The 24,942-nt window shown below is 52.3% G+C and overlaps 1 long non-coding RNA gene across 1 annotated transcript; it reads left to right on the top strand.

Annotated features, from left to right (window-relative positions):
* The first annotated feature begins 1,610 nt into the window (after positions 1–1,610).
* Positions 1,611–9,841, top strand: LOC112442693 (uncharacterized). The gene is made up of 2 exons (XR_003030944.2): positions 1,611–1,940; positions 7,377–9,841. It is a non-coding gene; the product is annotated as an uncharacterized lncRNA (long non-coding RNA).
* The last annotated feature ends 15,101 nt before the right edge of the window (positions 9,842–24,942 follow it).

Here is a 24,942-nt window from a genome sequence, read left to right as displayed (position 1 = left end):
CCACTCGAGTATTCTTGCCTGGAGAAATCCGTGGGCAGAGAAGCCTGGCGGGCGACAGTCCATGGGGTCACTAAGAGTTGGACATGACTGAGCGACTCACACACACAGGAGCATGTGAACCTGGAACCAATGACGTGGCCTTGGGCCTGGAATACTCATCCCTCCTGCACGTCTCTGCCTTGCACTCCGCTAGGGGGAGGGGAGGTGGGTGGGGAAGGCACTTGTTGGGAGCGGGAGGTCATCCTATCTCAGAAACCAGACTAGGGATTGACAGAGGCCTTGACAGAACGGCCAGCCCGCGGAGCAGCCCAGCCTCCTGCCTCCTTGTCCCTGTGAGGGCTATCCTGCCAAAAAGCTGAGACGTCTGGGACGCAGGCAAGATCTTAGTTTTTTGTATGTCATGCTTTAAGCCAGCTTTTTCATTCTATTTTTCCTTTCATCAAGAGGCTCTTTAGTTTCCGTTCGCTTTATGCCATAAGGTTGGTGTCATCTGCATATCTGAGATTATTGATATTTCTCCTGGCAATCTTGATTTCTGCTTGTGCTTCAACCAGCCCAGCATTTTGCACTATGTACTCTGCGTATAAGTTAAATAAGCAGGGTGACAATATACAGCCCTGACTCCTTTTCCAATTTGGAACCAGTCCATTGTTTCATGTCTGGCTCTAACTGGACAGGCCTTCTAGGCAGCTGCTCTCGGGGGTGGTCGGGGGAGGCGGAATACCATTCTGAACTGGGCCCCAAGTTGGCAGGTGTGAGTCAGCATGCCTGGGGGGCCTGGTCTGAGGGTCTGCTCAGGGTGAGGGAGACTCATATGCGGGTGATCCCCCAGGCACATATACACCTGACCAGGTCTCCTCTCAGCTGCCCGTGCCCTCTGCTGGAAGAGGGGCCTCCTGGTGATGGTCTGCGGTGGGGGATCCGTGGAAACAGGGGCCTCCAGCCCTACCCTGTGTTCCTGCCTGGAGAATCCCAGGGATGGGGGAGCCTGGAGGGCTGCCGTCTATGGGGTCGCACAGAGTCGGACACAACTGAAGCGACTTAGCAGCAGCAGCAGCAGCTGCCCTACCCTGGGAGCCTGTGCAGGGGGCCTGTGCCACACGGTCATTCAGGGGTCCAGGCAGCCAGAGGCCCCTCCAGCTGGTGACACTGTCGTCATCAGAATCACACTTGGGCCTGAAGGAGTCTTTTGGGCCTAGAAAAGAAAACAACAGTCTCAAAGGCCCTTGCTGAATCATCTAACTTCAGAGAAAACAAACAGAACTTTAGGTCCCGCCCTGATGCTCCAGGCCCTTTGCATCTATCTGGGACTTATCACCCCCTGTCCAGAAACCTTCCACCCCCTACACCTGCCCAGAAGACTTATCACCCCCTGCCCAACTACAAATGCCATCTCAACTAAAGAATACCCAAAACATCCCGCCTGATTAACGTTTCCCTTATCGCTTCCACAAACCTCCCTATAAATATGGAGCCTCCCTGGTCCCTCTGGCTCTCAGCCTGGTCCTTAGGCCGACTGTCGCCCCTCCTTGCCTGAATGAAGGTAACCTACTTCTGTTGAGCTCGTCTTTCCTCTTTCTGCCTCGGCCTGAACTATACCTTACGTTCTTGGTGCCGAAACCTGGAAGGGGCGAGGCACTCGGCTCACTCCCTCTCAGTCTCCCTCAGTCTCATGTTTTCCCTTTTCCGGGAATCCGGGCGCGCGAACATCCTCCGAGCTCACTTTTCTGCCAGGGCTCAAGTTCCCCTCCGGGACACTAGTGCCTTCGTGAGCGGTGCAAGCCTTGGCCTAAGGCTTTATTGGTGCTTTGCGTACCCCCAGGCCTCGGCTCTACCCCCTTTCCCTCTCTCTCTCTTTCTGACGACCTCCAGAATAGGGAACTCCTGCCATTCAACTGCTCTACATGCAACACTCCACTCAAGCCGGCCCCTAGATTAAGGTAAGATCCGGACGGTGTTCTAGAGGCGCCCTAGAACTCAGTCCTCTCCGGGTCCCGGGGACCCCCAGCCCAGGGGCACTCTGTAGGTGACGGTGGGGGATGCTCCACCTCGACACAGAGCTCTCTTCTCATAACTCCTATTGCGACTACGGGTGAGGACTCAAGCTCTCAATAGGAGCCTCTGCTTGCCTTTCAATTATGGGGTCTGGCCAATCCGTCCCAAAAGATTCCCCTCTGACCTGTGTTCTCAAAAATCTCAAACCACTGTCACTCACTGAACTCAAAGCTAACGGTTTAAAACAACTCTGTACACAGATTTGGCCTCAATACCAATTAGACAATCAAGACCGCTGGCCTGAAGTCAGCACATTTGACTTGAACATTCTTCAAAATCTCATCAACTTCCTTAAACAGAATGGCAAGTGGTCGGAGGTCCCATATGCCCAAGCCTTTTGGGCCCTTTGGAGCAGGCCCTCCCTATGCCAGGCCCGCTCCACCCACGAGGTCCTTCTATGCACCTTGTCTCCCAAGCAAACGGGCTCTTCCTAAACTAACCATAGACCCGAGACCTTCCGCACCTGCCCCAGGAGTTCAACCCGCAGACGAGCCCCCTCTCTACCTGCCACCCGCCAACCCTCTCCTTCCCCTTCATCCAACTCTCCTACTGGCCCAGAAACCTCTCCTGACGCCCCCTCAACCCCACTACCCCATCTCCCCGACTCCCCCTCCCCACTTCCTTCCCCCACTGCCACACGGTCATGTACCCAACATGATCCCCTGAGAGAGGTGGCAGGACCAGGGGGCCCCACCCGAGTCCACATGCCATTTTCACTGTCAGATATGAGCCAGATAGAAGAAACGTTAGGATCATTTTCTGAAAATCCTACCAGATCCAGGAAAGAATTCCTGAAACTCTCACAGGCCTATAACCTCACATGGAGTGACGTCTATTATATCCTAAATGCCACTCTCACCCCTGATGAAAAAGCCCATATTTGGCAAGCTGCAAAAGTCCATGCTGATCATTTACATAAGCAAGACTGGGAGAGCCCAGGTGCTGATGGGGCGGTGCCTCCGTTAGATCCCCACTGGACTTACCAGCCCGGTGACCCAGGTATCAGGAGAATCATATGATTACCTGCATTCTAGAAGAGATGCAGGAAAATACTCATATCCATGTCAATTATGATAAAGTCAGGAAAATCACCCAAGGGGAAGACGAAAATCCAGCCTTATTCTCGGCCCGCCTCACAGAGGCAGTCCAGAAGTATACCAACCTAGATATCACCACCCCTGCTGGCTTACTCTACCTTCACATTCAATTCATCAGCCAGTCCGCCCCTGACATCAGATGCAAGTTTCGACAACTAGAAAAGGGCCCTGAGACCCCTCAAAGAGACCTTCTAGAAGTAGGCTTCAAGGTGTTCAATAATAGAGAGGAGGAGGCTAAGAGAAAAAGAACGTGAGAGAAAAGCTAAATATGCCTTTTTGGCGGCAGCAATTAAGGAAAGAGTTCAACCTGGCCCAAGTCATCCCAGAACGGGATTTAAGACCCCCCACCCCCGGACCCTGCTTCTGATGCAACCAGTTCAGGACACTGGGCAAAGGCATGCCCAAACCCGCGGCCCCCCAAAAGCATGCCCAACCTGTGGCCAATGGAGACACTGGAAGATGGAGTGTCCCCAGGGATGCCCTGACGCCTCTGGAGAAATCCCCACTTTTCCCTAGAACCCCAGCCCAACCCTACGAAAGTTGTTCCAATGATGTGGCCCAGGTTCCAGCCACCCAGCCCCTGTCCCAAACATGAGCTCGGAACTTAGGGTAGATGGGGTAGGGCTGGAAAAACGACCTCTTTTATAGTAGACACTGGAGCTACTTTCTCTCTCTTAACTTCCTACTCTGGCCCAACTCACTACTCAGAACTCACAATCAAGGGGGGTCTCTGGAGTTCCCCTAAGGCCAAAAATCAGCCCTCCATTACTCTGTCAGTTTGGAAAATCGACCCTTATACACTCATTCCTCATAATGCCTCAGTGCCCGATGGCACTCCTAGGGAGAGGTTTGTTATCCAAATTGGGGGTCTTTATGACCATACCCCTCTCGATACAGTCTCTATATTCTGCATGCAGATGGCACCTGGATGGTCCCTATCCCTCACCCTGACCTTCCCTTGGATCTACCCACCTCAGACCCCCAAGTCTGGGACACTGATCACCCATCCATAGCCAAACATCATCCCCCAGTCCACATTACCCTAAAAGACCCCTTGACTATAATCACCCAACAACAGTACTCTCTCACCCCGGAGGCCCACAAGGGACTTAAGCCCATCGTAGACCGTCTTCTTCAAGCCTCTATCCTAATTCCTACCCATTCACCACACAACACCCCTATTCTGGCAGTAAGGAAGGGACCAGGATCAGGTCCAGGATCCGGGACCAGGATCAGGTCCAGTATCCTGAACCAGGATCTGTGAAAGTTATTGAGGCCATCACATCGACATTCCCAGTAGTCCCTAACCCTTATACCCTTCTCTCCGCCATACCCCTGACTGCAACCCACTTCATGGTATTAGATCTCAAAGATCGCCTTTTTCACCATCCTGCTCCCCCCCCCTCCCAACCTTCACCTGGCAAGATCCCGAGACTCACGTTTCCCAACAACTAACATGGACAGTTCTCCCCCAGGGGTTCAGAGACAGTCCCCACTTTTTTGGACAGGATTTACAAAAGGACCTAGAGATACTCGACCTATCCCTGAGTCATCTCCTGCAATATGTAGATGACCTCCACCTTTGTAGCCCAACCCGAAAACTCTGCCGCCAACATACTGCCAAACTCCTTGGGGCCCTGGGATCCTGGGGTTTTCGGGTATCCCAATCTAAGGCCCATATAGCCCAGACAATCATCACCTACATGGGGCTCTCCATATCCCACCAACAAAGAACGATTCCCCCAGATAGAATCCAGGCCTTGATTAACGGTCCACTTCCAAAAACGAAAAGGGAGCTCCTGTCTATCCTCAGCCTCCTCAACTTTTTCCGTATCTGGATCCCTAACTTCTCCCTCCTTGCAAAGCCTGTCTGTGAGGCAACTAAAGGATGTCCGGATGAGCCCCTTTTTAACCCCTCCTCGCTGGCCAATCCTCTTCGCCAGCTCACCCACAGCCTCCTCTGAGTGCCAACTCTCCACCTGCCAGATCACACCAGACCATTCTTTCTCTTTGCACACTCCAACCAAGCACAGGCCCTGGGATTTCTGTGTCAGCGGGCCGGAGACACCTGGGCTCCCATAGCCTATCTATCAAAACAGCTTGACATGGTGACCAAGGGCTGGCCTCCCTGTATACAGGCCACGGCTGCTATCGCAGCCCTCGTACCGGAAGCAAATAAACCCTCTAGGCATGCCCCTTTAACAGTCTGTTCTCCACACACCTTCGGAGACTTACTATCACATCGGGCTTTCCTCTCCCTTCCCCCTTCCAGGGTACAGGTCCTACATACTTTTCTCCTCGACCCTCAGCTCTCATTCTCCCCCTGCTCTCCCCTTAACCCTGCCAGCTTATTACCCACGTCCTCTACAACAGACTCCCTCCTACATAGCTGCAGCCTAACAGTAGATCTTACCCAAAACCCCTTCCAACATTTAACAGATCAGCCCATCCTAGACCCAGACACCCCACACTGGTTCGTTGATGGCAGCTCTCAAAAATCCCCACCCTTTGCAGCAGAATACGCCATCATCCAGGGGACTTTTGTCACAATCACTTAACCCAGACAACTGAAGCTTCACCTCTGCCACCTCACACCACCTCCCAACAGGCAGAACTGATAGCTCTCACCAGAGCTTTGAGTGTGTGTGTGAAGTCCTCAGTCCTGTCCGACTCTTTGCAACCCCGTGGACTGTAGCCCGCCAGGCTCCTCTGTCCATGGGATTCTCCAAGCAGGAATACTGGAGTGGGTTGCCATTTCCTTCTCCAGGGGATCTTCCCAACCCAGGGATCAAACCCGGGGTCCTGCTTTGCAGGCAGACGCTTTATCCTCTGAGCCAAAAGGAAAGCCTTTAACTGGGAAGCCACCAGAGCTTTAACTCTGGCTAAAAATCTAAGGGTTAACATCCACACAGATTCCAAATATGCCTATAACGTACTTCACTCAAACATCCTAATATGGAGGGAAAGAGGTTTCCTAACCCAAAAGGGACCCCCCATTATTAATTCAGACCTGATCCACAAACTCCTAGAGGCAGCACTCTTAGCAAACAAAGCCGCCATCCTCCACTGTAGGGGCATCAAAAGGGAAGTGTCGTATCAGCTATAACAATGCTGCAGACCAGAAGGAAAGGAGACAGCCCTGTCCCATCCTTCCCTCCAGTCCCCTGTCATCCTAGCTCTGACTCCACCCGACCCTCCCTCCACCACAGAAATCCTCTCTTATCTACACTCACTTTTTCCTCCCTCATCCAAGACACTCCGACAGTTCCTCCGTAACCACTTCCCCATATCCAATGCTGACCAACAATATTTAGATAACCTTACCTGCTCCTGTCAAACATGTCAACGTACTAACCCCAATTCCAACCTTAAACCGACATCCTTTCCAACCCATCAGATGCGAGGCAGCCTCCCAACACAGGATTGGCAGATAGACTGTACTCATATGCCCCCGGTCCGGAGAGTCAGATACCTCCTGGACCTTGTGGACACCTTTTCGGGGTGGGTAGAAGCATTTCCCACCACAAACACAAGAGCCCACACCGGGGCCCAAATCCCCCTCACAAAAATTATCCCAGGTGTAGCCTACCTTCATCCCTACAGTCTGATAATGGCCCGGAATTTACATCCGAGGTCACCCAACAACTGGTCCAATTCTTACAGATACCCTGGAAATTTCACATTCCATACAGTCCCCAGTCCTCAGGAAAGGTAGAAAGGATGAATAGAAAAATCAAAGAAACCCTTACCAAACTAACCCTCGAAGTACATCTGGATTGGACTAAACTTGTGCCAATTGTTTTCCTCTGAATACAGGCTTTGTCCAGAAAGCCCCTGGGGCTGAGCCCCTTTGAGGTGATGTGTGGAGGCCCATGTTCCCTCCTGGACGCCACCCTGAACCTCCTCCTATACCAAGCTTCTTACACGCCCCTCTGCTGGCAGAACTCCGCAATGGCCTCTGGAAATACGTCAACCACAACTTTCCTGCCCCTGACCCCCAAGCCTCCCTGCCTCCTTTACAAATTGGGGACACGGTCTGTCTGTCTGATAATCCCCAGGGTGACCTAACCCCAAAGTGGTAGGGACCATTCAAAATCATCTTCCTCACCCCAACTGCAGATAAACTCGAGGTCACCTCCTGAGTACACCCGTCTCGCCTAAAACGGGTCACCTCCGATCCTGCGCTGCCCTCCTTAAATGACACCTATCGGGTCTCCCTCACAGGACCCACCTCCTTAAAATTCACCTGGCGACAACCTCTGTCCACCATCCAAGAAGACACTGAATGACCTGGACTCTCAGCCTGCAACTGTTCCTGACCCAACTACTACAAGACCTCTGGACCAGCGCCCCAACAGGAACCTCCTCCAAAGACCTGACTACACTGGTGTCTCAACTGTGGCTCCAGGGATCCTCCTACAACCTGACTCCAGACGAAATTGATTTCTTTACTCTCATTCTCTACATCATTCCACATCCTAAAAAACAGTGTTCCTCCCCAGACTCAAACCACCACCAACTTGGGGCCTTTCCCCCTCGCCCTCACTGGCCTCTCCCTGTCTCTAACTATAACAGCACTCTTAAGCTTAATCCTTGCTATAGGCCAGGTAACTGTCTCCCTCAGGACTGGCCACCTAGCCTTCGTCTTTCCGTGGGTATCGCCTACGTTGCTAGCTGTGTTCTACTCCTAGGGTGCTATTTCCTCTGCACTGCCTAACTAACAGCCCATGACCCCTCTGTTCCTCATCCTTGCTGCACTCCCCAGCCTTCTGGCTACTCCCTGCCCCTGCTCTGACATTTATTCCTATGTACATTCCTCATGTTATAATACAGCTCCAAAACCATGCACCATGAACCTTGGGGGCGGGAAGTCCAAATCCTACTCACTGTTCAGGTACAACAGAGAGGGAAATTCGTGAGTACCTGCCATAAGCCAAATGGAAGAAACATATGTTTCTATCCCATTACCCACTGGGGGTACTCAGACGGGGGCGGGATACTAGATCAAAATCGGGAAAAGAAACAAGAACAAGTCATAAAGAACATAATTTCCCAGTTACAGGCGACCCCTGAGCCTTATAAACGCCTAGACCTCCTTTCCCAGTTACGGCCTGTCCTAAAACGTCCCTCTGGCAACCAGCACCTTACCCGCCCTCTCAACTCTTCCTTACAATTCTTCCAGTACACACAACACACATCCCAGTCTTAGATATGCATGTCACTGTCTCCCTCACCGTCATAACAATTCCTTTACCTTCAACTTGGCTTTTACAGGGCAACTACACCTCCCCTTTCCAACAAAAAACTACACAACTCATTGGGCCAGTCTCTGACAATGTCCTTCTCTCAGCCTCTTCAAATCTAACCTGTATCAACTACTCTAGTCCCAACTACACTGGTCTTACAAACTCCACTCCCTCCTTCTGTTCCACTTGGATTCTCTGGAACAGCACAAATAATTGCACCAATCCGGGAATCTTCATTCTCTGCAGACCTGTGCATATTTGTGTCTCCCGTCAGATCCCCCTGGACCTGAATCTTGGTCTTCCTGACCCCGGGCCTAACATTCCTCAAAGAAGAAGAGGTAGAACAAAGAGTCTCCCCGCAAGGGGAACTTTCCCACAAAAAAGACGAGCCGTCATAGCCCCCTCCTGATTGGGACTGGCAGAGCAGCAGCCCTAGGCACCGGGATTGGAGGCAGCTCAACCTCTGCCCAATTCTACTACAAGCTGTCCCAAGAACTTAATGAAGACATGGAGCAGGGAGTGGAGTCCTTCGTTTCAATCCAAAGACAAATTAACTCATTAGCTTCTGTGGCCCTTCAAAATAGGCGAGCCCTGGACCTTCTCACCGCAGAAAAGGGAGGGACCTGCCTTTTCCTAGGAGAAGAGTGGTGCTATTTTGTTAATGAAACGGGCGTAGTCCAGGGCAGAGTCAAAGAACTTAGAGACAGAATTGAACGCCGCAGAAAAGAGTTACAAAACCTTTACAGTCCCCGAAAGCAGTTCCCTTGGTTGCTCCCTCCTGGGACCACTGGTATTTATCATTCTATTCCTCTTATTTGGACCCTGTTTCTTCAATCTCTTTCAAAGGTTTCTCCAAGAATGCATTCGGGCCATCTCTCGAGATCAGGTCAAGACCATTCTTCTTCTCGAGAGCCTCACCCCAAGCTCAGAAAAAGGAGACCCTGGGCCCTAGGATGATCCTCCATTCCAGACCCAACTCGTTGCCCCAATCCAGCAAGAAGTAGCCAGAGAGATACGGCACCCTTTTCCCCATTTTTTTACAATGATTTCAGGTCTGGAATGAAGGAGTCTTTTGGGCCTAGAAAAGAAAACAGGAGTCTCAAAGGCCCTTGCTGAATCATCTAACTTCAGGGAAAACAAAACAGAACTTTAGGTCCCGCCCTGATGCTCCAGGCCGGTTATATCTATCTGGGACTTACCACCCCCTGTCCAGAAACCTTACACCCCCTACACCTGCCCAGAAGATTTATCACCCCTGCCCAACTGCAATGCCATCTCAACCAAAAACTACCCAAAACATCCCGGCTGATGAACGTTTCCCTTATCACCTGCACAAACCTCCCTATAAATATGGAGCCTCCCTGATCTCTCTCCAAGCTCAGCCTGGTCGTTAGGCCGACTTCGCCCCTCCTTGCCTGAATAAAGGTAACCTACTTCTGTTGAGGTCGTCTTTCCTTTTTCTGCCTTGGCCTGAACTATACCTTACAGGGCCTGCCCTGGCTGCACGTGTCGCTGTCATGTTGCAGGGCAGTTCACGGAGGATAGGGAGCGCCTGGGTCACTTTTGCCCCGTGTCTCTTCCAACCCAGATCTACAGCTTTTTCTCAAAACAGACTTCGACACAACTTGCATGTATCATTTTCTTTTTTGTCTTATGTTCAGTCTTTACTTAGATAGAATTGAGACTCTGCAGAGCAACTTGACCTTGGAGCTCAGTGTGGCTGGAGCCCCTCATGCCATAGGAGGTTGCCCCAAAGCACCCGGTGCTGTCCTGCTGGGCTCACCGGGCACTTCTGTTAGCCCACCTGACCCATGACGGTGGTCACTGCCCTCGGGCTCGACTTGACCCACAGCCGGGCGCTCTCACAAACCCGGGCTCACGTAGGCTCACATGGTGCATGCCATGGAGCCACGGGGCTGGGAGCAATCCCTGCTGTCCTGGAGTCAGACAATGAATAAAGCTCCAAGACAGGTTTAGAGTTAAAATTGTTAGGAGAACTACAGAATATAATTTTAGAATTAAGCAGTGCTGAAGAGGAGAGGGCAGTCCACCGCTCATAAACACACAGGAGACCACATCAGATCTCAGGACTGTGCCTGCTGTGATCAACCTGTCCCCTGCCTGTGCATCCCTGGAGCACCTGGTCACATGTGGCTTTGTTCTTCAGGTCTGGACAGCGGCGATGCTGTGTGCTGCTCACCAGCTGCTGCTGCTCCTGGACCACACGGGGGGAGGTGTCCAGGAGCCATGCCACATGCTGGCCCACACCTCACAAACCTGGTGGCCACAGATTTGTTTCAGGTGGGTCCAACCCTGCTCCACAGGCAGGCACTGTGGCCAGCCCTCCCAGGGGCAAAACCTTCCCCTGTGGCTGGAGCCCAGAGGGAGAGGGGCCCCCAGCTTCAAGGGCTGATCAGTGGCCAGAGCTCTCTCTATCACCCTGCAGGACACACAGTCAGGGCAGATCACAGCACAGCACTGGGGAATCAAGGCCAGAGACACCCAGAGGACTCACGTTTCTCTTCCATTAGAGCTAAAGCCTTCTGACTTTCTGATTCGTGTTTCCTTTGAGGGACTTCAGGTTAACCCGTCCTCATGGTGGAAAAGAGGGATTTGGGTTTGTCTTAAGTTCTGAGTCCCAGTGGTTGGAGGGATGGAAGATACTGGAGCCTCAGGACACATAAAAGAGAACCAGAGTTGGAGGAACAGGCCCCCACCTGCTGGCCAGAGAAAAGGGGTTGTCAGGGCTGAGGTCTCTCTGTGAGGTCTCCTGCAATTCCTCGGGCTGGCTGCTGCCACCGTCCTGCCCTGGCCATCAACTCACAACCTTTCTTCATCTCTCTCTCCTCCTCCAACTCACCCACCCGACATCTGATGCACTTTCCCTGCCAGGTTTTATTTTGACACATTCCTTTGACCAGTTTCCTTAGGAAGCCTGGAAAGCACACCTTTCCCGCGCGGGGCGAGGGCATGATGAACCTGTAAGTTGCTGAGCCACCCTGCAGAGGGCGCCAACAGCACAGATGTGGAAGGGTTTCCAGAGACAGGGAGGCTTGAGGAAGAGGGTCTAAAAAATGCACCCTGATCCACCAGGATACATTGGGATCACGGTACATTGGAGTGTCAAGATCACAGGGAAGAAATGTGGAGCTTGGCAACCTACTGCAAAAGCAGCAAGTTCCTCCTCCTCCTTCTAACACAAGTGACCAGAATCAGGATAGCAGCTAGCCTGGCCCCTTTTTGCCATTTCCACCCTGTCTCTCCTGTTTCCTCCAGCAGTGGCTTGGAAGCCAAGCCTGGGGGGAGGGAGTGCAGCAATGGCTTTAATTAGTGAGTGATTCTATTACCTCCTGCACCACATTCCTGGCCCTCTCGGTTTGGGTTTCCTAACACCTGGGCAATGAGCTTCCTTGTCTCGTTTGCCTGCAGCTTAGATTGGAGACGACATACATGGTTTAATAGCTTCTTTCTTAGCATTTTTCCTAATTTTATACTAAGTCACTTCAGTCGTGTCCGACTCTGTGTGACCCCATAGATGGCAGCCCACCAGGCTCCGCTGTCCCTGGGATTCTCCAGGCAAGAACACTGGAGTGGGTTGCCATTTCCTTCTCCAATGCATGAAAGAGAAAAGTGAAAGTGAAGTCGCTCAGTCGTGTCCGACTCTTAGCGACCCCATGGACTGCAGACTACCAGGCTCCTCTGTCCATGGATTTTCCAGGCAAGAGTACTGGAGTGGGGTGCCATTGCCTTCTCCTTCCTAATTATAAGACTGTTGCAAAAGGGGAAACATCTTCTACGACCCACAAATCCTGTTTTCCCCAAGCCATTGATATATATGAGTTTTAAACTTCGATTCCTGAGAGAATGGTATTTAAATTGACAGAGAATTCCTGCATCGTCTGGGTCTGAGTATGTGAGTACATTTTAGCCCAAATGTCCTGAGAGTCCAACATCCACAGTCTTGCTTTCCAAAAAGGAGCAGAATGTGCAGCTTTAAGCAAGGGCCGTGCGTGGGGTGGCTGGCACAAGGCACGTTTCCTCCCACCCAGGCAGGCCCCATCCCTCCACAGGGAAGCGTGTCACTCTGCCCCATTACTCAGCCTGTTCGGAAGGCTTGGATGGGAGGAGATTGTGTTTTAGGGTGTGACCTCCACTCACCAGGCCGATTACCCAGCCCACTCCTGAGTCACCACTATGGTAACCTCCTTTCTACTGTGGCAAAGACGAGCCGGGGTACTGAAGACTGTGCTTCTAGAAGCTGGAGTGTTTCGAGGACTTACTCCTACAATTTCTCTTTCTACAGAATCAGGAAAGAATGAAAAGGAATTGCCACCAAATCCCAAGAAGCAAAGTCCACCAAAAGAGCACACACCAGCCACTGCCTCTGCTGAGGGGTCTGAGAAAGCACCTTTAAGAATCTCCAGCATCAGGATTATGGCACATACACCTTCTTAGCCCCTTCATGGATCCCAGCCCTGTTGTGGTGAAGGGGCTTGTGTAACTCAGTGAAGCTGTGAGTCATGCCACATGGGGCCACCCAAGAGAAACTGGACATAGTGAAGGGTTCTGACAAAAATGATCCATGGAGGAGGAAATGGAAACTCCTTCCATTATTTTCGCCATGAGAACCCCATGAACAGTATGCAAAGGCAAAAAGATATGATACCCGATGAGCGCCCCACCCCACCCCGCCCCCAGATCAGAAGGTGTCCAATATGATACTGGGCAAGAGCAGGACGAGCAGAGGGCAATTACTAACAGCTCCAGAAAGAATGAGGAGACTGGGCCAAAGCAGAAACGACGATCAGTCGTGGATGTATCTGGTGGCGACCGGAAAAGCTAGAGCAGAGAGTGTCATTTTCAGGGCAAGATGCCCAGGGTGTGAACCAGTCAACGCCAGACCCTGAACAGGCTGCAGAGGTTTCTCCACATGAGAGTGACCTTTGGCTGAGGATTCAGGGCCTTGGACTCTGACACGGCACCTTCTGTTTCTCCAGTTCTCAGGGGACCTGACCCAGGCTGGAGTCCAGCTGAGGGGCCACACCCAGCTCTGGGGGCCCTGAGCCCCAGCAGTCTGGCATGAACTCGGCTGTTTTGAAGTTTCTCGGCACTGGCCTCACAGTGTCTCGGGGTTGGATGCCCTGTGGTAAGTCCACACATGTCCTGTGTGGCCTGGCAAGGGATGAACCCCAGACAAGCATGACTGTTCCTGGAGTCTTAGTACAAAGATGAGCTCCAGGATCCAATTTGGAAATCACCCCCAGCGGCAGTATCACTTTTTCCGGCATGCAGGGAATGTTGGTGGGCACCTATGCTGCCAGCTCAGTCTGTTGAGATTGCAGAGAATCTAAATTGTCACAGAAAGAGGTAAAACAGTCCTCAAGGATGGTGCCGCATCACATCTGTCTGGGTGACAGATCTCAGAGCCACCCCTCCCCCTCACCATTTTGCTGAAAGTTTTACTTTTGTTTTTGATTCGAAGGATTCATTAATAAAAGAAACCACTTCTCACAAAATAAACAATTTCAATATTTACTAGAAGATCATTTGGCTTAATTTTAATATACAGGCATTAAAAGAAGAGAAATAGAAACAATAGAGAAAAGTAACAGCACATACATCACCACATGGGGCCGACCAACATCCAGACTTAAACACAGCTGGAAGGTCCCTCGATAAAAGCCTTATGGAGTCCCAGTTGGGAAAAGGTCCGCATCTCGCAGGTGAGACTTCAAATTGCAGTTTTGGAGGCTCCCGCTTGGAATCCCAGGGTGCAGCTGACACCATCATCCGTGGGTGTGCAACAATGCAGCTCTGGTTTTCCTTCACCTTTTACATTGTTGTTTGTTTCACCTTGTGAGTCAGGAGATTTTCCAGACCCCAGGGAGTTGGCCAGAACTCCAGGGGCTCAAGAAAATCCAAGCCCCGTTCCCTTTCTTATCCAAAGTGCCCCTTGACTTACTGGTAACAATTTCTGTGTTTGCCAGCAGGCACATAGACCAGGCAAGATCAGAAGTCAGTCAGAGGCCTTCTCTCCAGCCCCTGAAACCTGAACAAGCCTTCCTCCATTGTCATTTCCCTAACACTGCCCCCCGCCCCTTTGCTGTCGAACCCAGCACGGTGACACAGCATCCACACACCCGCACCCCACTCACAGGCTTCTGCATGGCCTGGGGTTTCCATCTGCAGGGGAAGGCTGGATGGGTCACCCCTTTGCCCTTCTTGATGCTTTTCCGTGTCTCTGCTTCACCCAGACTGTGGACATAGGCTACAGACTGGCTGAGAATGTTACAGTTGTGTGTTTTCTTATTTCCACAGAAGTTCATGTTCATTTTAGAAGCCTTGGAAAATGCAGATAAGCAGAAAATCCTTCCCAAATGTGGCCTTGGCCAACATCTGGTTCTCAGTCCTCTACGTTTGTGGTTTCTGCCTTTGGGGTCCAGCCCTCTGCATCTCAAGGTCCTGTGGTTATTAATCAGGCCTTCTATTGATTTGCAGTCACTAGACCTGGCCGAGGCACGAGGGATCCAGGAACCATGGTACCTGCTCCAAGGGCCCTGGGAACACACCTAACACCAGGGGCACATGCATGCACGGTTAGACACTGCACTCCCACACTCACAGATGTGACACACCTGCACACTCACAGCAGGTCTGTGGGGCTACTGATGCAGCAGAGCTAGCCTGGGGATGGCTTCCACATGTTCCCAACCCACCAGACAGGGCTCTGCCGGGAAAGAACAATGGACGCCGAGGACGAAGCATCCTGATTCCACAGATCAGAAAATACAGGCCTGACAGATCAGAGTCAGGAGTTCTCAGACGTTTTCAAGGACAGGCTCTTAGTTTTGGTTCTGAAGAGAGCCAGGCTGGCATTGGGCTGGGGCTCCTTTCTGGAGGCTGCAGTTTGGGGTGGGGACACACCCATCCATGCAGCCTGAAGTCACCACCAGGGGATGCCATTGGCAAACACTAAGTCAGCAGCAGAGTCCCAGGCCTGGGAGCAGATGCTGCTGCCCTAGGGCTGCTCCTCCGTGTTGTTGGGATCCCCAGGAACTTGAGGGGCCTGCCACAGGCCATTGGGGCAGGCCAAGGGTTCCTGGAAGCCCTCAGTTTCCATAATCCTTCCACCACCCAAAGATTTATGGGTGTGATTCAGTCTTGTGTTTACATGCTGGTTTTGTCTAGTCGTGGGTCTTTAAACAAAAGTGCAACGCACAGCAGGAACAGGGGCATAAAGTAGGAGGCGTGGCTATGCCTCAGTGGGGCAGTTTGTGTATCTGTCAATGTCCCCTCATGGCACAATCCCCTGATATCCCCTCAGAGAATCCTCTCACGGTTCCCCTCAAGTCGCCACATGGCTGTTCCCCTTAATATTCTCCTCATGGCATCTCCTCAGGTTGTTCCCTCCTGGCTTCCCCAGATGATGTTTCTTTCCTCGCGGGGTCTCCTCCTTACTATCCCCTCGTGGCGTCCCTGATCCTGTTCCCCTCATAGTGTACCCAACAGTTTCCCCCATGGCGGCTCCTCATGATGTTCCCTTCACAGCTGCCCTCATGATGTCCTCCCATGACATCCCCTCATGATGTTTCCCTCATGGTGTCTCCTTGTGGCATCCTCTCATGATTATCCCTTCGTAGTGTCTCCTCTTTGGGTCCCCTCGTGATTCCCTTCAGGATGTCCCCTCATGGCATCCCGCACCGTGTCCACAGCGGGGTCCGTGGCGGTGACGAGAGCTGCCCACATACGTCCTGCGGTTTCTCCAGTGCAGGCCCGTCTACAGCCTGTGGGCAGGACCGTCACGGAGCGCAAGCTGAGTGAGTGTGACCTGTGCCTGTGTCGAATGTCTGAACCTCCCAGCTCATTCTCCATACGAGTTGGGGTTTTCTCTGACTTCAAAACAAATAAACTGAAATAAACCTTAGAAATGGTTTTAAACTGAAAACACGTGTTATTCATCAAGCGCCTCAGCCATTCACTCAGATGACAGCCAGTGACGAGCCCGGTCTCCATGAGGGCAGGCCGCCAGTCACTGAGGCCACATTGCTATGGTTTGCCCAGAATGTTTAATCCTCAGCCTTTTCTATTAGCTTCCTGGAATGTGTGTTTTGAAGGAGATGCTCTTTTTACAGGGTGGTGAGAGTAAAAAAGAAAGTCTACCAGAAGCACCCCAGGTTTACGTCTTTGGTGTTTGGAGTATTTAAGCGAAGGTCTGTGGCTAATGGATTCCAAATTCATGGGGCCCCGTCTCCGTTTCTCAGGTGGGGCGAGAGTGGGAGGTTTCACCAGATCAGCATCCCTCAGGCCTTTAGGATCAGAGATTTCCTTAATCCATGCACCCCAGAAGCATGAATCCTAAGTTCCCTCGGTGGCCTGGTAGGCAGGGGCGGGGAGCTGGGCCCAGGTCACAGGGCTCAGGCCCTCTCTCTGCCTCACGGGAACCACGGGAACCCCAGCCTGGCTCACAGGGCAGCATCCGTTCTGCAGGTGGTGGCAGGGGGACCCGCGGAGACCTGAAAGCCAGGGTGGAAGGTGTGCCTCCCCCGCCTGCGCACTGGGGAGGCAGCGGGCAGGAGTCAGCGGGAATCTGAGCAGAGGCGTGCTGCTGCCTTCCCTCCCTGGGAACCTTCCAGCAGGGGAGCCTGTGGCCCCAACTCCACAGGCACCCCGACTTCCACATGTCTCTAGGCAGCAGGGCGGGGAGCACCGACAGGGCCACGCCCATGGCACACTGGGCTGCTGGCAGAGGTCACGGCCTGACTCTTGCTGGAAGTGACAAGACTGAGCTTTCTGCCAGTGGTGGGAGCAGGGAGCCATCGATGGCAAACAACTCTCAGTGACAGTGCTGACAGGCGCCCAGTCCCTTCTGCCCCCTCACTTGCCACCCCCCACCCAGCCTGCAGTGACCCTGCCTGCCTGAGGCACCCGTGAGACAAGGGGCGTGACCCCACAGCCTCTCTCTTCCTACATGGGGAGATGGGCACGCTCAGCATGAACTGGGAGGGCAGGTGGTCTGAAACCAGAACCCTTTGCAAGAATAGGTGGCGTTCAGCCATGATGGGGAGATGGACATTTTGCTATATCTGGTTTCAGCTGATAGCTGCCCACATAGACTTTATGAAAGAAAAAAAAATTGCTACATTCCAGGGAAATGAATGGGTTAAACCCAGTTGGTCTGTGTGGCCATGGGATGTGGCTGGGAACCCCAAACACTGGAGGAGGGTCAGCCAGATGCAAAGGCATGTTCGAGGGCCACTCTGTGGCTTCCCTGGAGGCTCAGATGGGAAAAAATCCATCTGACAGAGAACTTCCCTCCCACTTATAGGTATTTGTGTCCCTTTCTCCCGATGCTGCAGTGGGTCCCATGTCTCAGTCTCTCGGCCACTCACCATTTTTCCTCTTCAGGCCCAAGACCTCATTCATTGTTAATGGCTACCGGGGCTGTTGTGGAGAGGTCAGTCCTTCCCAGCCTGGGGTGTTGTAGGGAGGCCAGGACAATGGTGACCACGTGGGCCTCAGTCTGTAGTTGTGGGACCCTGGGTTGAGGGGCTGGAAGTGTGGCAGCTCTCCCAGGGCCGAGGCTCCCACAGCAGCCAGCTTCTCCCCAGGCGTTCTGGGCCCACTGGGGCTGGCATCCCCTCCTTGTTTGGAGGACTGTAGCCTGGAGGCTGAGTCCCCTCCTCTGCCTTTCTCTTGGCCCAGGGTGAATAAAAGAGGATGGTAAATCTCCTCTTAAGCAGGACTGAGTCTGGGGTGTCCATGGGTCTTTGGATCTTAACGTGGTTACATCAGTCAGGCATCTGTAGGGCACTGCCAAGCGTGTTCTTCAGGCTGAGCACCCACTGACCAAAAATTGGGTGTGCCTTCCTTGTAGAGCCCAGAGCTGACCCCACAGCAATGTGGTATGAGGCAGGGCTGGAAAGTTCCACTGTAGCGTAGAGGCCTGGGATGGTCTCAGCTCTGATGGTCGAGGGACCAGCAGCAGACTCTCGGGGAAGCTTCAGGGTGTGGGACTGAGGTGGGTCTTTGACCTGGAATCTGTGCTGCCCTGCAAGGATCTGGGCCCATCGCACCTGCTGTATAGGAATAACCATCCACTCTCGGTGTCTAGAAGTTGTGTGTAGGGGGTTTGAGCTGGAACACAGGGTGGACACCATCTCCTGGAAACATCCTATCCAGTGGGCCGAGGTGGTTATACTATGTGGTTCTGACAATCAGGTCTCAGACGCTCCCAAGGCCTGGGGCATCGCGTATGATGTAAAACTTGGTGAATATGTGTAACCGCAGTGATCCTGACCCCTGTCTCTCTCCAGTCTGCTTGCGTGTCAGGAGGCCTCAGTCTGGGCCAGAGCATCTCTGAGACCTGGTTAAGAGCAAATTGACCTGACGACACATTTAGTTGATTTGATAGGTCTATTGATGGGTGTGCTAGTGTCTCTAAGATCAATGAGGGTCTTGCTATCTATCTGGGAGAGGAATGGTGAGCTGAGGTTGAAAACGTATGTGCTTGGTCCCTTCAGTCGTGTCTGACTCTTTGTGACCCCATGCACCGTAGCCCACCAGGTTCCTCTGTCCATGGGATTCTCCAGGCAAGAATACTGGAGCGGATTGCCATGCTCTCCTCCAGGGGATTTTCCTGACCCAGGGATCGAACTCACGTCTCCTACAGCTCCTGCATTGCAGGAGGTTTCTTTACTGCTGAGGCACCGGGGAAGCCCAAGGGTAAATGGTACTCCCCCAAATCCATATCCACCCGGACCTGTGAATGGAACCTTATTTGGAGTCAGGGTCTTTGCAGATGTAGTCAAGACGAAACCATCCTGTCTGGCCTTAATCCCGATATGACTGATGTCCTTACAAGGAGAGACGATTTTGGATACTGGGAGAAGGCTATGTGGTGACGGGGCAGAGAGTGTGGAGACGTGGCCACAAGCCCAGGAAGCATGCATCGCCGGCACCACCAGGAGCTGGAAGAAGCCTGGGGCAGGTTCTCCCTCGGAGCCTCCAGGAAGCACTAACCCTACGCTGGTTTTGAACTTCTGGCCTCCAGATTTGTGAAAAAATTAATTGCTGTTGTTTTAAACCACTACATTTGCAATTCATTCTGGCCTCCAGGTACAGATTTCTTCCCTACATGCCCCCTGCTCTGGGCGGGCTCTCTGGCTTCATGACAGGAAGCTGTGAGATGTGTGGTTCAAGGGGTGGACGAAAGGGACCCGTGTCCTTCGGTGCCTGGCAGCGTCAGCTGAGGTGTATAAGATGTGAGATTGTTGGCAGAGGCCGTGGTAGTTGTCCATGCTGGTCAACACACATTTCATTTCCGGGACTGCTCTCCACGATGCAATCAGACACAATTATAACTGCACAACTCCACCCCCACCCCCAACGCCTGCCGCCCATCTTTCTTTCTGTGTGAGACTTTTCAAAACTAGAATTTTCTGAAATTCCTGTGTTTGTAGGGAGCCAAGGCACTTGTTTCACACCCCAGCAGGCCAAGCCGGTCCTGGTCCCTCATAAACGTCTTGTTCCAGCCTGGCTTGTGCTTTCATAAGAATGACATTTCTGTGTGCTCTTGTGTGGTAATCTGAAGAGGCCACCAAAGAAGAGACAGTGAAATTATGCAGCCAAAAAAAAAAAAAAGAGTGGTCTGTAGTGTCAGTTAATCTTAAAATATTGTTACTTCCTGGATACTTTGGATGCTTTATAAAATGTGTGATTTCTTTTCTCATTCCAAATAAGCATTTGCTTCTGATCCCAGGACTTGTACAGGTGATTTTGTGTTAATTTCCTTAGAGAGCCCCTCTTGGTGTGCATGAGCTCCAGGTTGGAACGAGCTTTCCTGCCACACTCTAGGGTGAGCCTGGGGAGGAGCTGGGGGCCAGCCACATGGCCTTCAGCTCGAGTCCCCGTCAGAGACCCCTCCAGATCATCCAGGATAACTCACAAGCTGCCCCTGCCCCCCTCAGAAGCTCAGGGCTGACTTTCTCACAGGAGTGTCTAGTTAGGATAACACTGGTAGCCCCGTGATCCTGCCCCTCTGCCCCACTTGCACACCAGGGAGAGGAGAAAGGAGGGCAAGAATGGGCAGGGGCAGGACCAGGAGAAAGACAAGGGGGTCCCCAGGTGGGGATGGGGGTCAGCTTCCAGATGTCCTGGTCTTCTGGTTCACTTTCTGCTGGGACCTGATTTATGTCCAGAAACTTGGAGTATCAAGTCAGTCACCACTGCCCCCTGGGGGCTGGGTGTGGTTGTAGGGAAAGGCCCGGGGCATGTGCCCAGGTTGTGGCTGCCCGAGTGGCTCACGAAGTGATTGAGCATCGTTTCCACTTTGGCCCAGTTTCTTCATTCTTTCTGGAGCTTTTAGTAATTGCACTCTGCTTGTCCTGCTCTTGCCCAGTATCATTTTGGACACCTTCTGATCTAGGGGTGGGGTGGGGTGGGGCTCTCATCTGGTATCATATCTTTAAGCCTCTGCATACTGTTCATGGGGTTCTCATGGCAAAAATACTGGGAGGAGTTTCCATTTCCTACTGCATTCGATCAATTTTGTCAGAACCCTTCACTATATCCCATCTCTCTTGGGTGACCCCATGTGGCATGACTCACAGCTTCACTGAGTTACACAAGCCCCTTCACCACGACAGGGCTGGGATCCATGAAGGGGCTAAGAAGGTGTATGTGCCATAATCCTGATGCTGGAGATTCTTAAAGGTGCTTTCTCAAACCCCTCAGCAGAGGCAGTGGCTGGTGTGCGCTGTTTTGGTGGACTTTGCTTCTTGGGATTTGGTGGCAATTCCTTTTCATTCTTTCCTGATTCTGCAGAAAGAGAAATTGTAGGAGCAAGTCCTCGGAACACTCCAGCTTCTAGAAGCACAGTCTTCAGTACCCTGGCTCGTCTTTGCCGCAGTAGAAAGGAGGTCACCATAGTGGTGACTCAGGAGTGGGCTGGGTAATTGGCCCGGTGAGTGGAGGTCACACCCTAAAACACAATCTCTTCACATCCAGGCCTTTCCAACAGGCTGAGTAATGGGGCAGAGTGACACGCTTCCCTGTGGAGGGATGGGGCCTGCCTGGGTGTGAGGAAACGTGCCTTGTGCCAGCCACCCCATGCACGGCCCTTGGTTAAAGCTGCACATTCTGCTCCTTTTTGGAAAGCAAGACTGTGGATGTTGGACTCTCAGGACATTTGGGCTAAAATGTACTCACATACTCAGACCCAGACGATGCAGGAATTCTCTGTCAATTTAAATGCCATTCTCTCAGGAATCGAAGTTTAAAAGTCATTTATATCAATGGCTTGGGGAAATTGGATTTGTGGGTCGTAGAAGATGTTTCCCCTTTTGCAACAGTCTTATAATTAGGAAGGAGAAGGCAATGGCACCCCACTCCAGTACTCTTGCCTGGAAAATCCATAGACAGAGGAGCCTGGTAGGCTGCAGTCCATGGGGTCGCTAAGAGTCGGACACGACTGAGTGACTTCACTTTCACTTTTCTCTTTCATGCATTGGAGAAGGAAATGGCAACCCACTCCAGTATTCTTGCCTGGAGAATCCCAGGGACGGCGGAGCCTGGTGGGCTGCCATCTATGTGGTCACACAGAGTTGGACATGACTGAAGCGACTTAGCATATAATTAGGAAAAGCGCTAAGAAATAAGCTATTAAACCATGTACGTGGTCTCCAATCTAAGCTGCAGGCAAATGAGACAAGGAAGCTCACTGCCCAGGTTAAACCGCGAGGGCCAGGAATGTGGTGCAGGAGGTAATAGAATTACTCACTAATTAAAGCCATTGCTGCTCCCTGCCCCCAAGGCTTGGCTTCCAAGCCACTGCTGGAGGAAACAGGAGAGACAGGGTGGAAATGGCAAAAAGGGGCCAGGCAAGCTACTACCCTGATTCTGGTCATTTGTGTTTGAAGGAGGAGGAGGAACTTGCTGCTTTTGCAGTAGGTTGCCAAGCTCCACATTTCTTCCCTGTGATCTTGACACTCCAATGTACCGTGATCCCAATGTATCCTGGTGGATCAGGGTGGATTTTTTTAGACCCCCATCCTAAGGCCTCCCTGTCTCTGGAAACCCTTCCACACCTGTGCCGTTGGCGCCCTCTGCAGGGTGGCTCAGTAACTTACAGGTTCATCATGCTCTCGCCCTGGGCGATGGCAGGAGGGGGGCGGGGGTGGGGCTAGGGGTGAGGCGGGCGGGAGATGTGCTTTCCAGGCTCCCCTAAGGAAACTGGTCAAAGGAATGTGTCAAAATAAAACCTGGCAGGGAAAGCGCATCAGATGTCCGGTGGGTGAGTTGGAGGAGGAAAGAGAGACGAAGAAAGGTTTTGGGGTGATGGCCAGGGCAGGATGGTAGCAGCAGCCAGCCCGAGGAATGTAGGAGACCTCACGGAGCACCTCAGCCCTGACGACCCCTTTTCCCTGGCCAGCAAGTGGGGGCCCATTCCTCCAGCTCTGGTTTCCTTTTGTGTGTCCTGAGGCTCTAGTGTCTTCTATCCCTCCAACCACTGGGACTCAGACCTGAAATAGAAACCCAAATCCCACTTTTCCCACCATAAGGACAGGTTAACCTGAAGCCCCTCAAAGGAAACACAAATCAGAAAGTCAGAAGTCTTTAGCTCTAATGAAAGAGAAACGTGAGTCTTCTGGGCGTCTCTGGCCTTGAATCCCCAGTGCTGTGCTGTGATCTGCCCTGACTGTGTGTCCTGCAGGATGATAGAGGGAGCTCTGGCCACTGATCAGCCCTTGAAGCTAGGGGCCCCTCTCCTCTGGGCCAAGCCACAGAGGAAGGTTTTGCCCCAGGGAGGGCTGGCCACCATGCCTGCCTGTGGAGTGGGGTTGGACCCACCTGAAACAAATCTGTGGCCACCAGGTTTGTGAGGTGTGGGCCAGCATGGGGCATGGCTCCTGGACACCTCCCCCCGTGCGGTCCAGGAGCAGCAGCAGCTGGTGAGCAGCACACAGCATCGCCGCTGTCCAGACCTGAAGAACAAAGCCACATGTGACCAGGTGCTCCAGGGATGCACAGGCAGGGGACAGGGTCGATCACACCAGCACTGTCCTCAGATCTGATGTGGTCTCCTGTGTTTATGAGTGGTGGACTGCCCTCTGCTCTTCAGCAGTGCTTAATTCTATAATTAAATTCTACAATTCTCCTGACAATTTTAACTCTAAACCTGTCTTGGAGCTTTATTCATTGTCTGACTCCAGGATGGCAGGGATTGCTCCCAGCCCCGTGGCTCCATGGCATGCACCATGTGAGCCTACGTGAGCCCGTGTTTGTGAGAGCGCCCGGCTGTGGGTCAAGTTGAGCCCGAGGGCAGTGACCACCGTCATGGGGCAGGTGGGCTAACAGAAGTGCACGGTGAGCCCATCAGGACAGCACCGGGTGCTTTGGGGCAACCTCCAGCCACACTGAGCTCCAAGGTCAAGTTGCTCTGCAGAGTCTCAATGCTGTCTAAGTAAAGATTGAACATAAGACAAAAAAGAAAATGATACATGCAAGTTGTGTCGAAGTCTGTTTTGAGAAAAAGGTGTAGATCTGGGTTGGAAGAGACACGGGGCAAAAGTGACCCGGGCGCTCCCTTTCCTCCGTGAACTGCCCTGCAACATGACAGCGACACGTGCAGCCAGGGCAGGCCCTGTAAGGCATAGTTCAGGCCAAGGCAGAAAAAGGAAAGACGACCTCAACAGAAGTAGGTTACCTTTTTCAGGCAAGGACGGGCGACAGTCGGCCCAACGACCAGGCTGAGCTCAGAGAGGGATCAAGGAGGCCCCATATTTATAGGGAGGTTTGTGCAGGTGATAATGGAAAGTTAATCCGGCAGGATGTTTTGGGTACTTTTTAGTTGACAAGGCATTTGTAGTTGGGCAGGGGTGATAAGTCTTCTGGGCAGGTGTAGGGAGTGGAAGGTTTCTGGACAGGGGGTGATAAGTCCCAGATAGATATAACCGGCCTGGAGCATCAGGGCCGGACCTAAAGTTCTGTTTTGTTTTCCCTGAAGTTAGATGATTCAGCAAGGGCCTTTGAGACTCTTGTTTTCTTTTCTTGGCCCAAAAGACTCCTTCATTCCAGACCTGAAATCATTTAAAAAAATGGGAAAAAGGGTGCCGTATCTCTCTGGCTACTTCTTGCTGGATAGGGGCAACGAGTTGGGTCTGGAATGGAGGATCGTCCTAGGGCCCAGGGTCTCCTTTTTCTGAGCTTGGGGTGAGGCTCTCGAGAAGAAGAATGGTGTTGACCTGATCTCGAGAGATGGCCCGAATCCGTTCTTGGAGAAACCTTTGAAAGAGATTGAAGAAACAGGGTCCAAATAAGAGGAATAGAATGATAAGTACCAGTGGTCCCAGGAGGGAGCAACCAAGGGAACTGCTTTCGGGGACTGTAAAGGTTTTGTAACTCTTTTCTGCGGCGTTCAATTCTGTCTCTAAGTTCTTTGACTCTGCCCTGGACTATGCCCATTTCATTAACAAAATAGCAGCACACTTCTCCTAGGAAAAGGCAGGGCCCTCCCTTTTCTGCGGTGAGAAGGTCCAGGGCTCGCC

This window comes from Bos taurus, chromosome 19 (genome assembly GCF_002263795.3).
Source record: "Bos taurus isolate L1 Dominette 01449 registration number 42190680 breed Hereford chromosome 19, ARS-UCD2.0, whole genome shotgun sequence".
NCBI classification, from domain to species: domain Eukaryota; kingdom Metazoa; phylum Chordata; class Mammalia; order Artiodactyla; family Bovidae; genus Bos; species Bos taurus.
The sequence above is the reverse complement of the archived record's forward strand: the minus strand, read 5'-3'. Positions and strand labels throughout refer to the sequence as shown.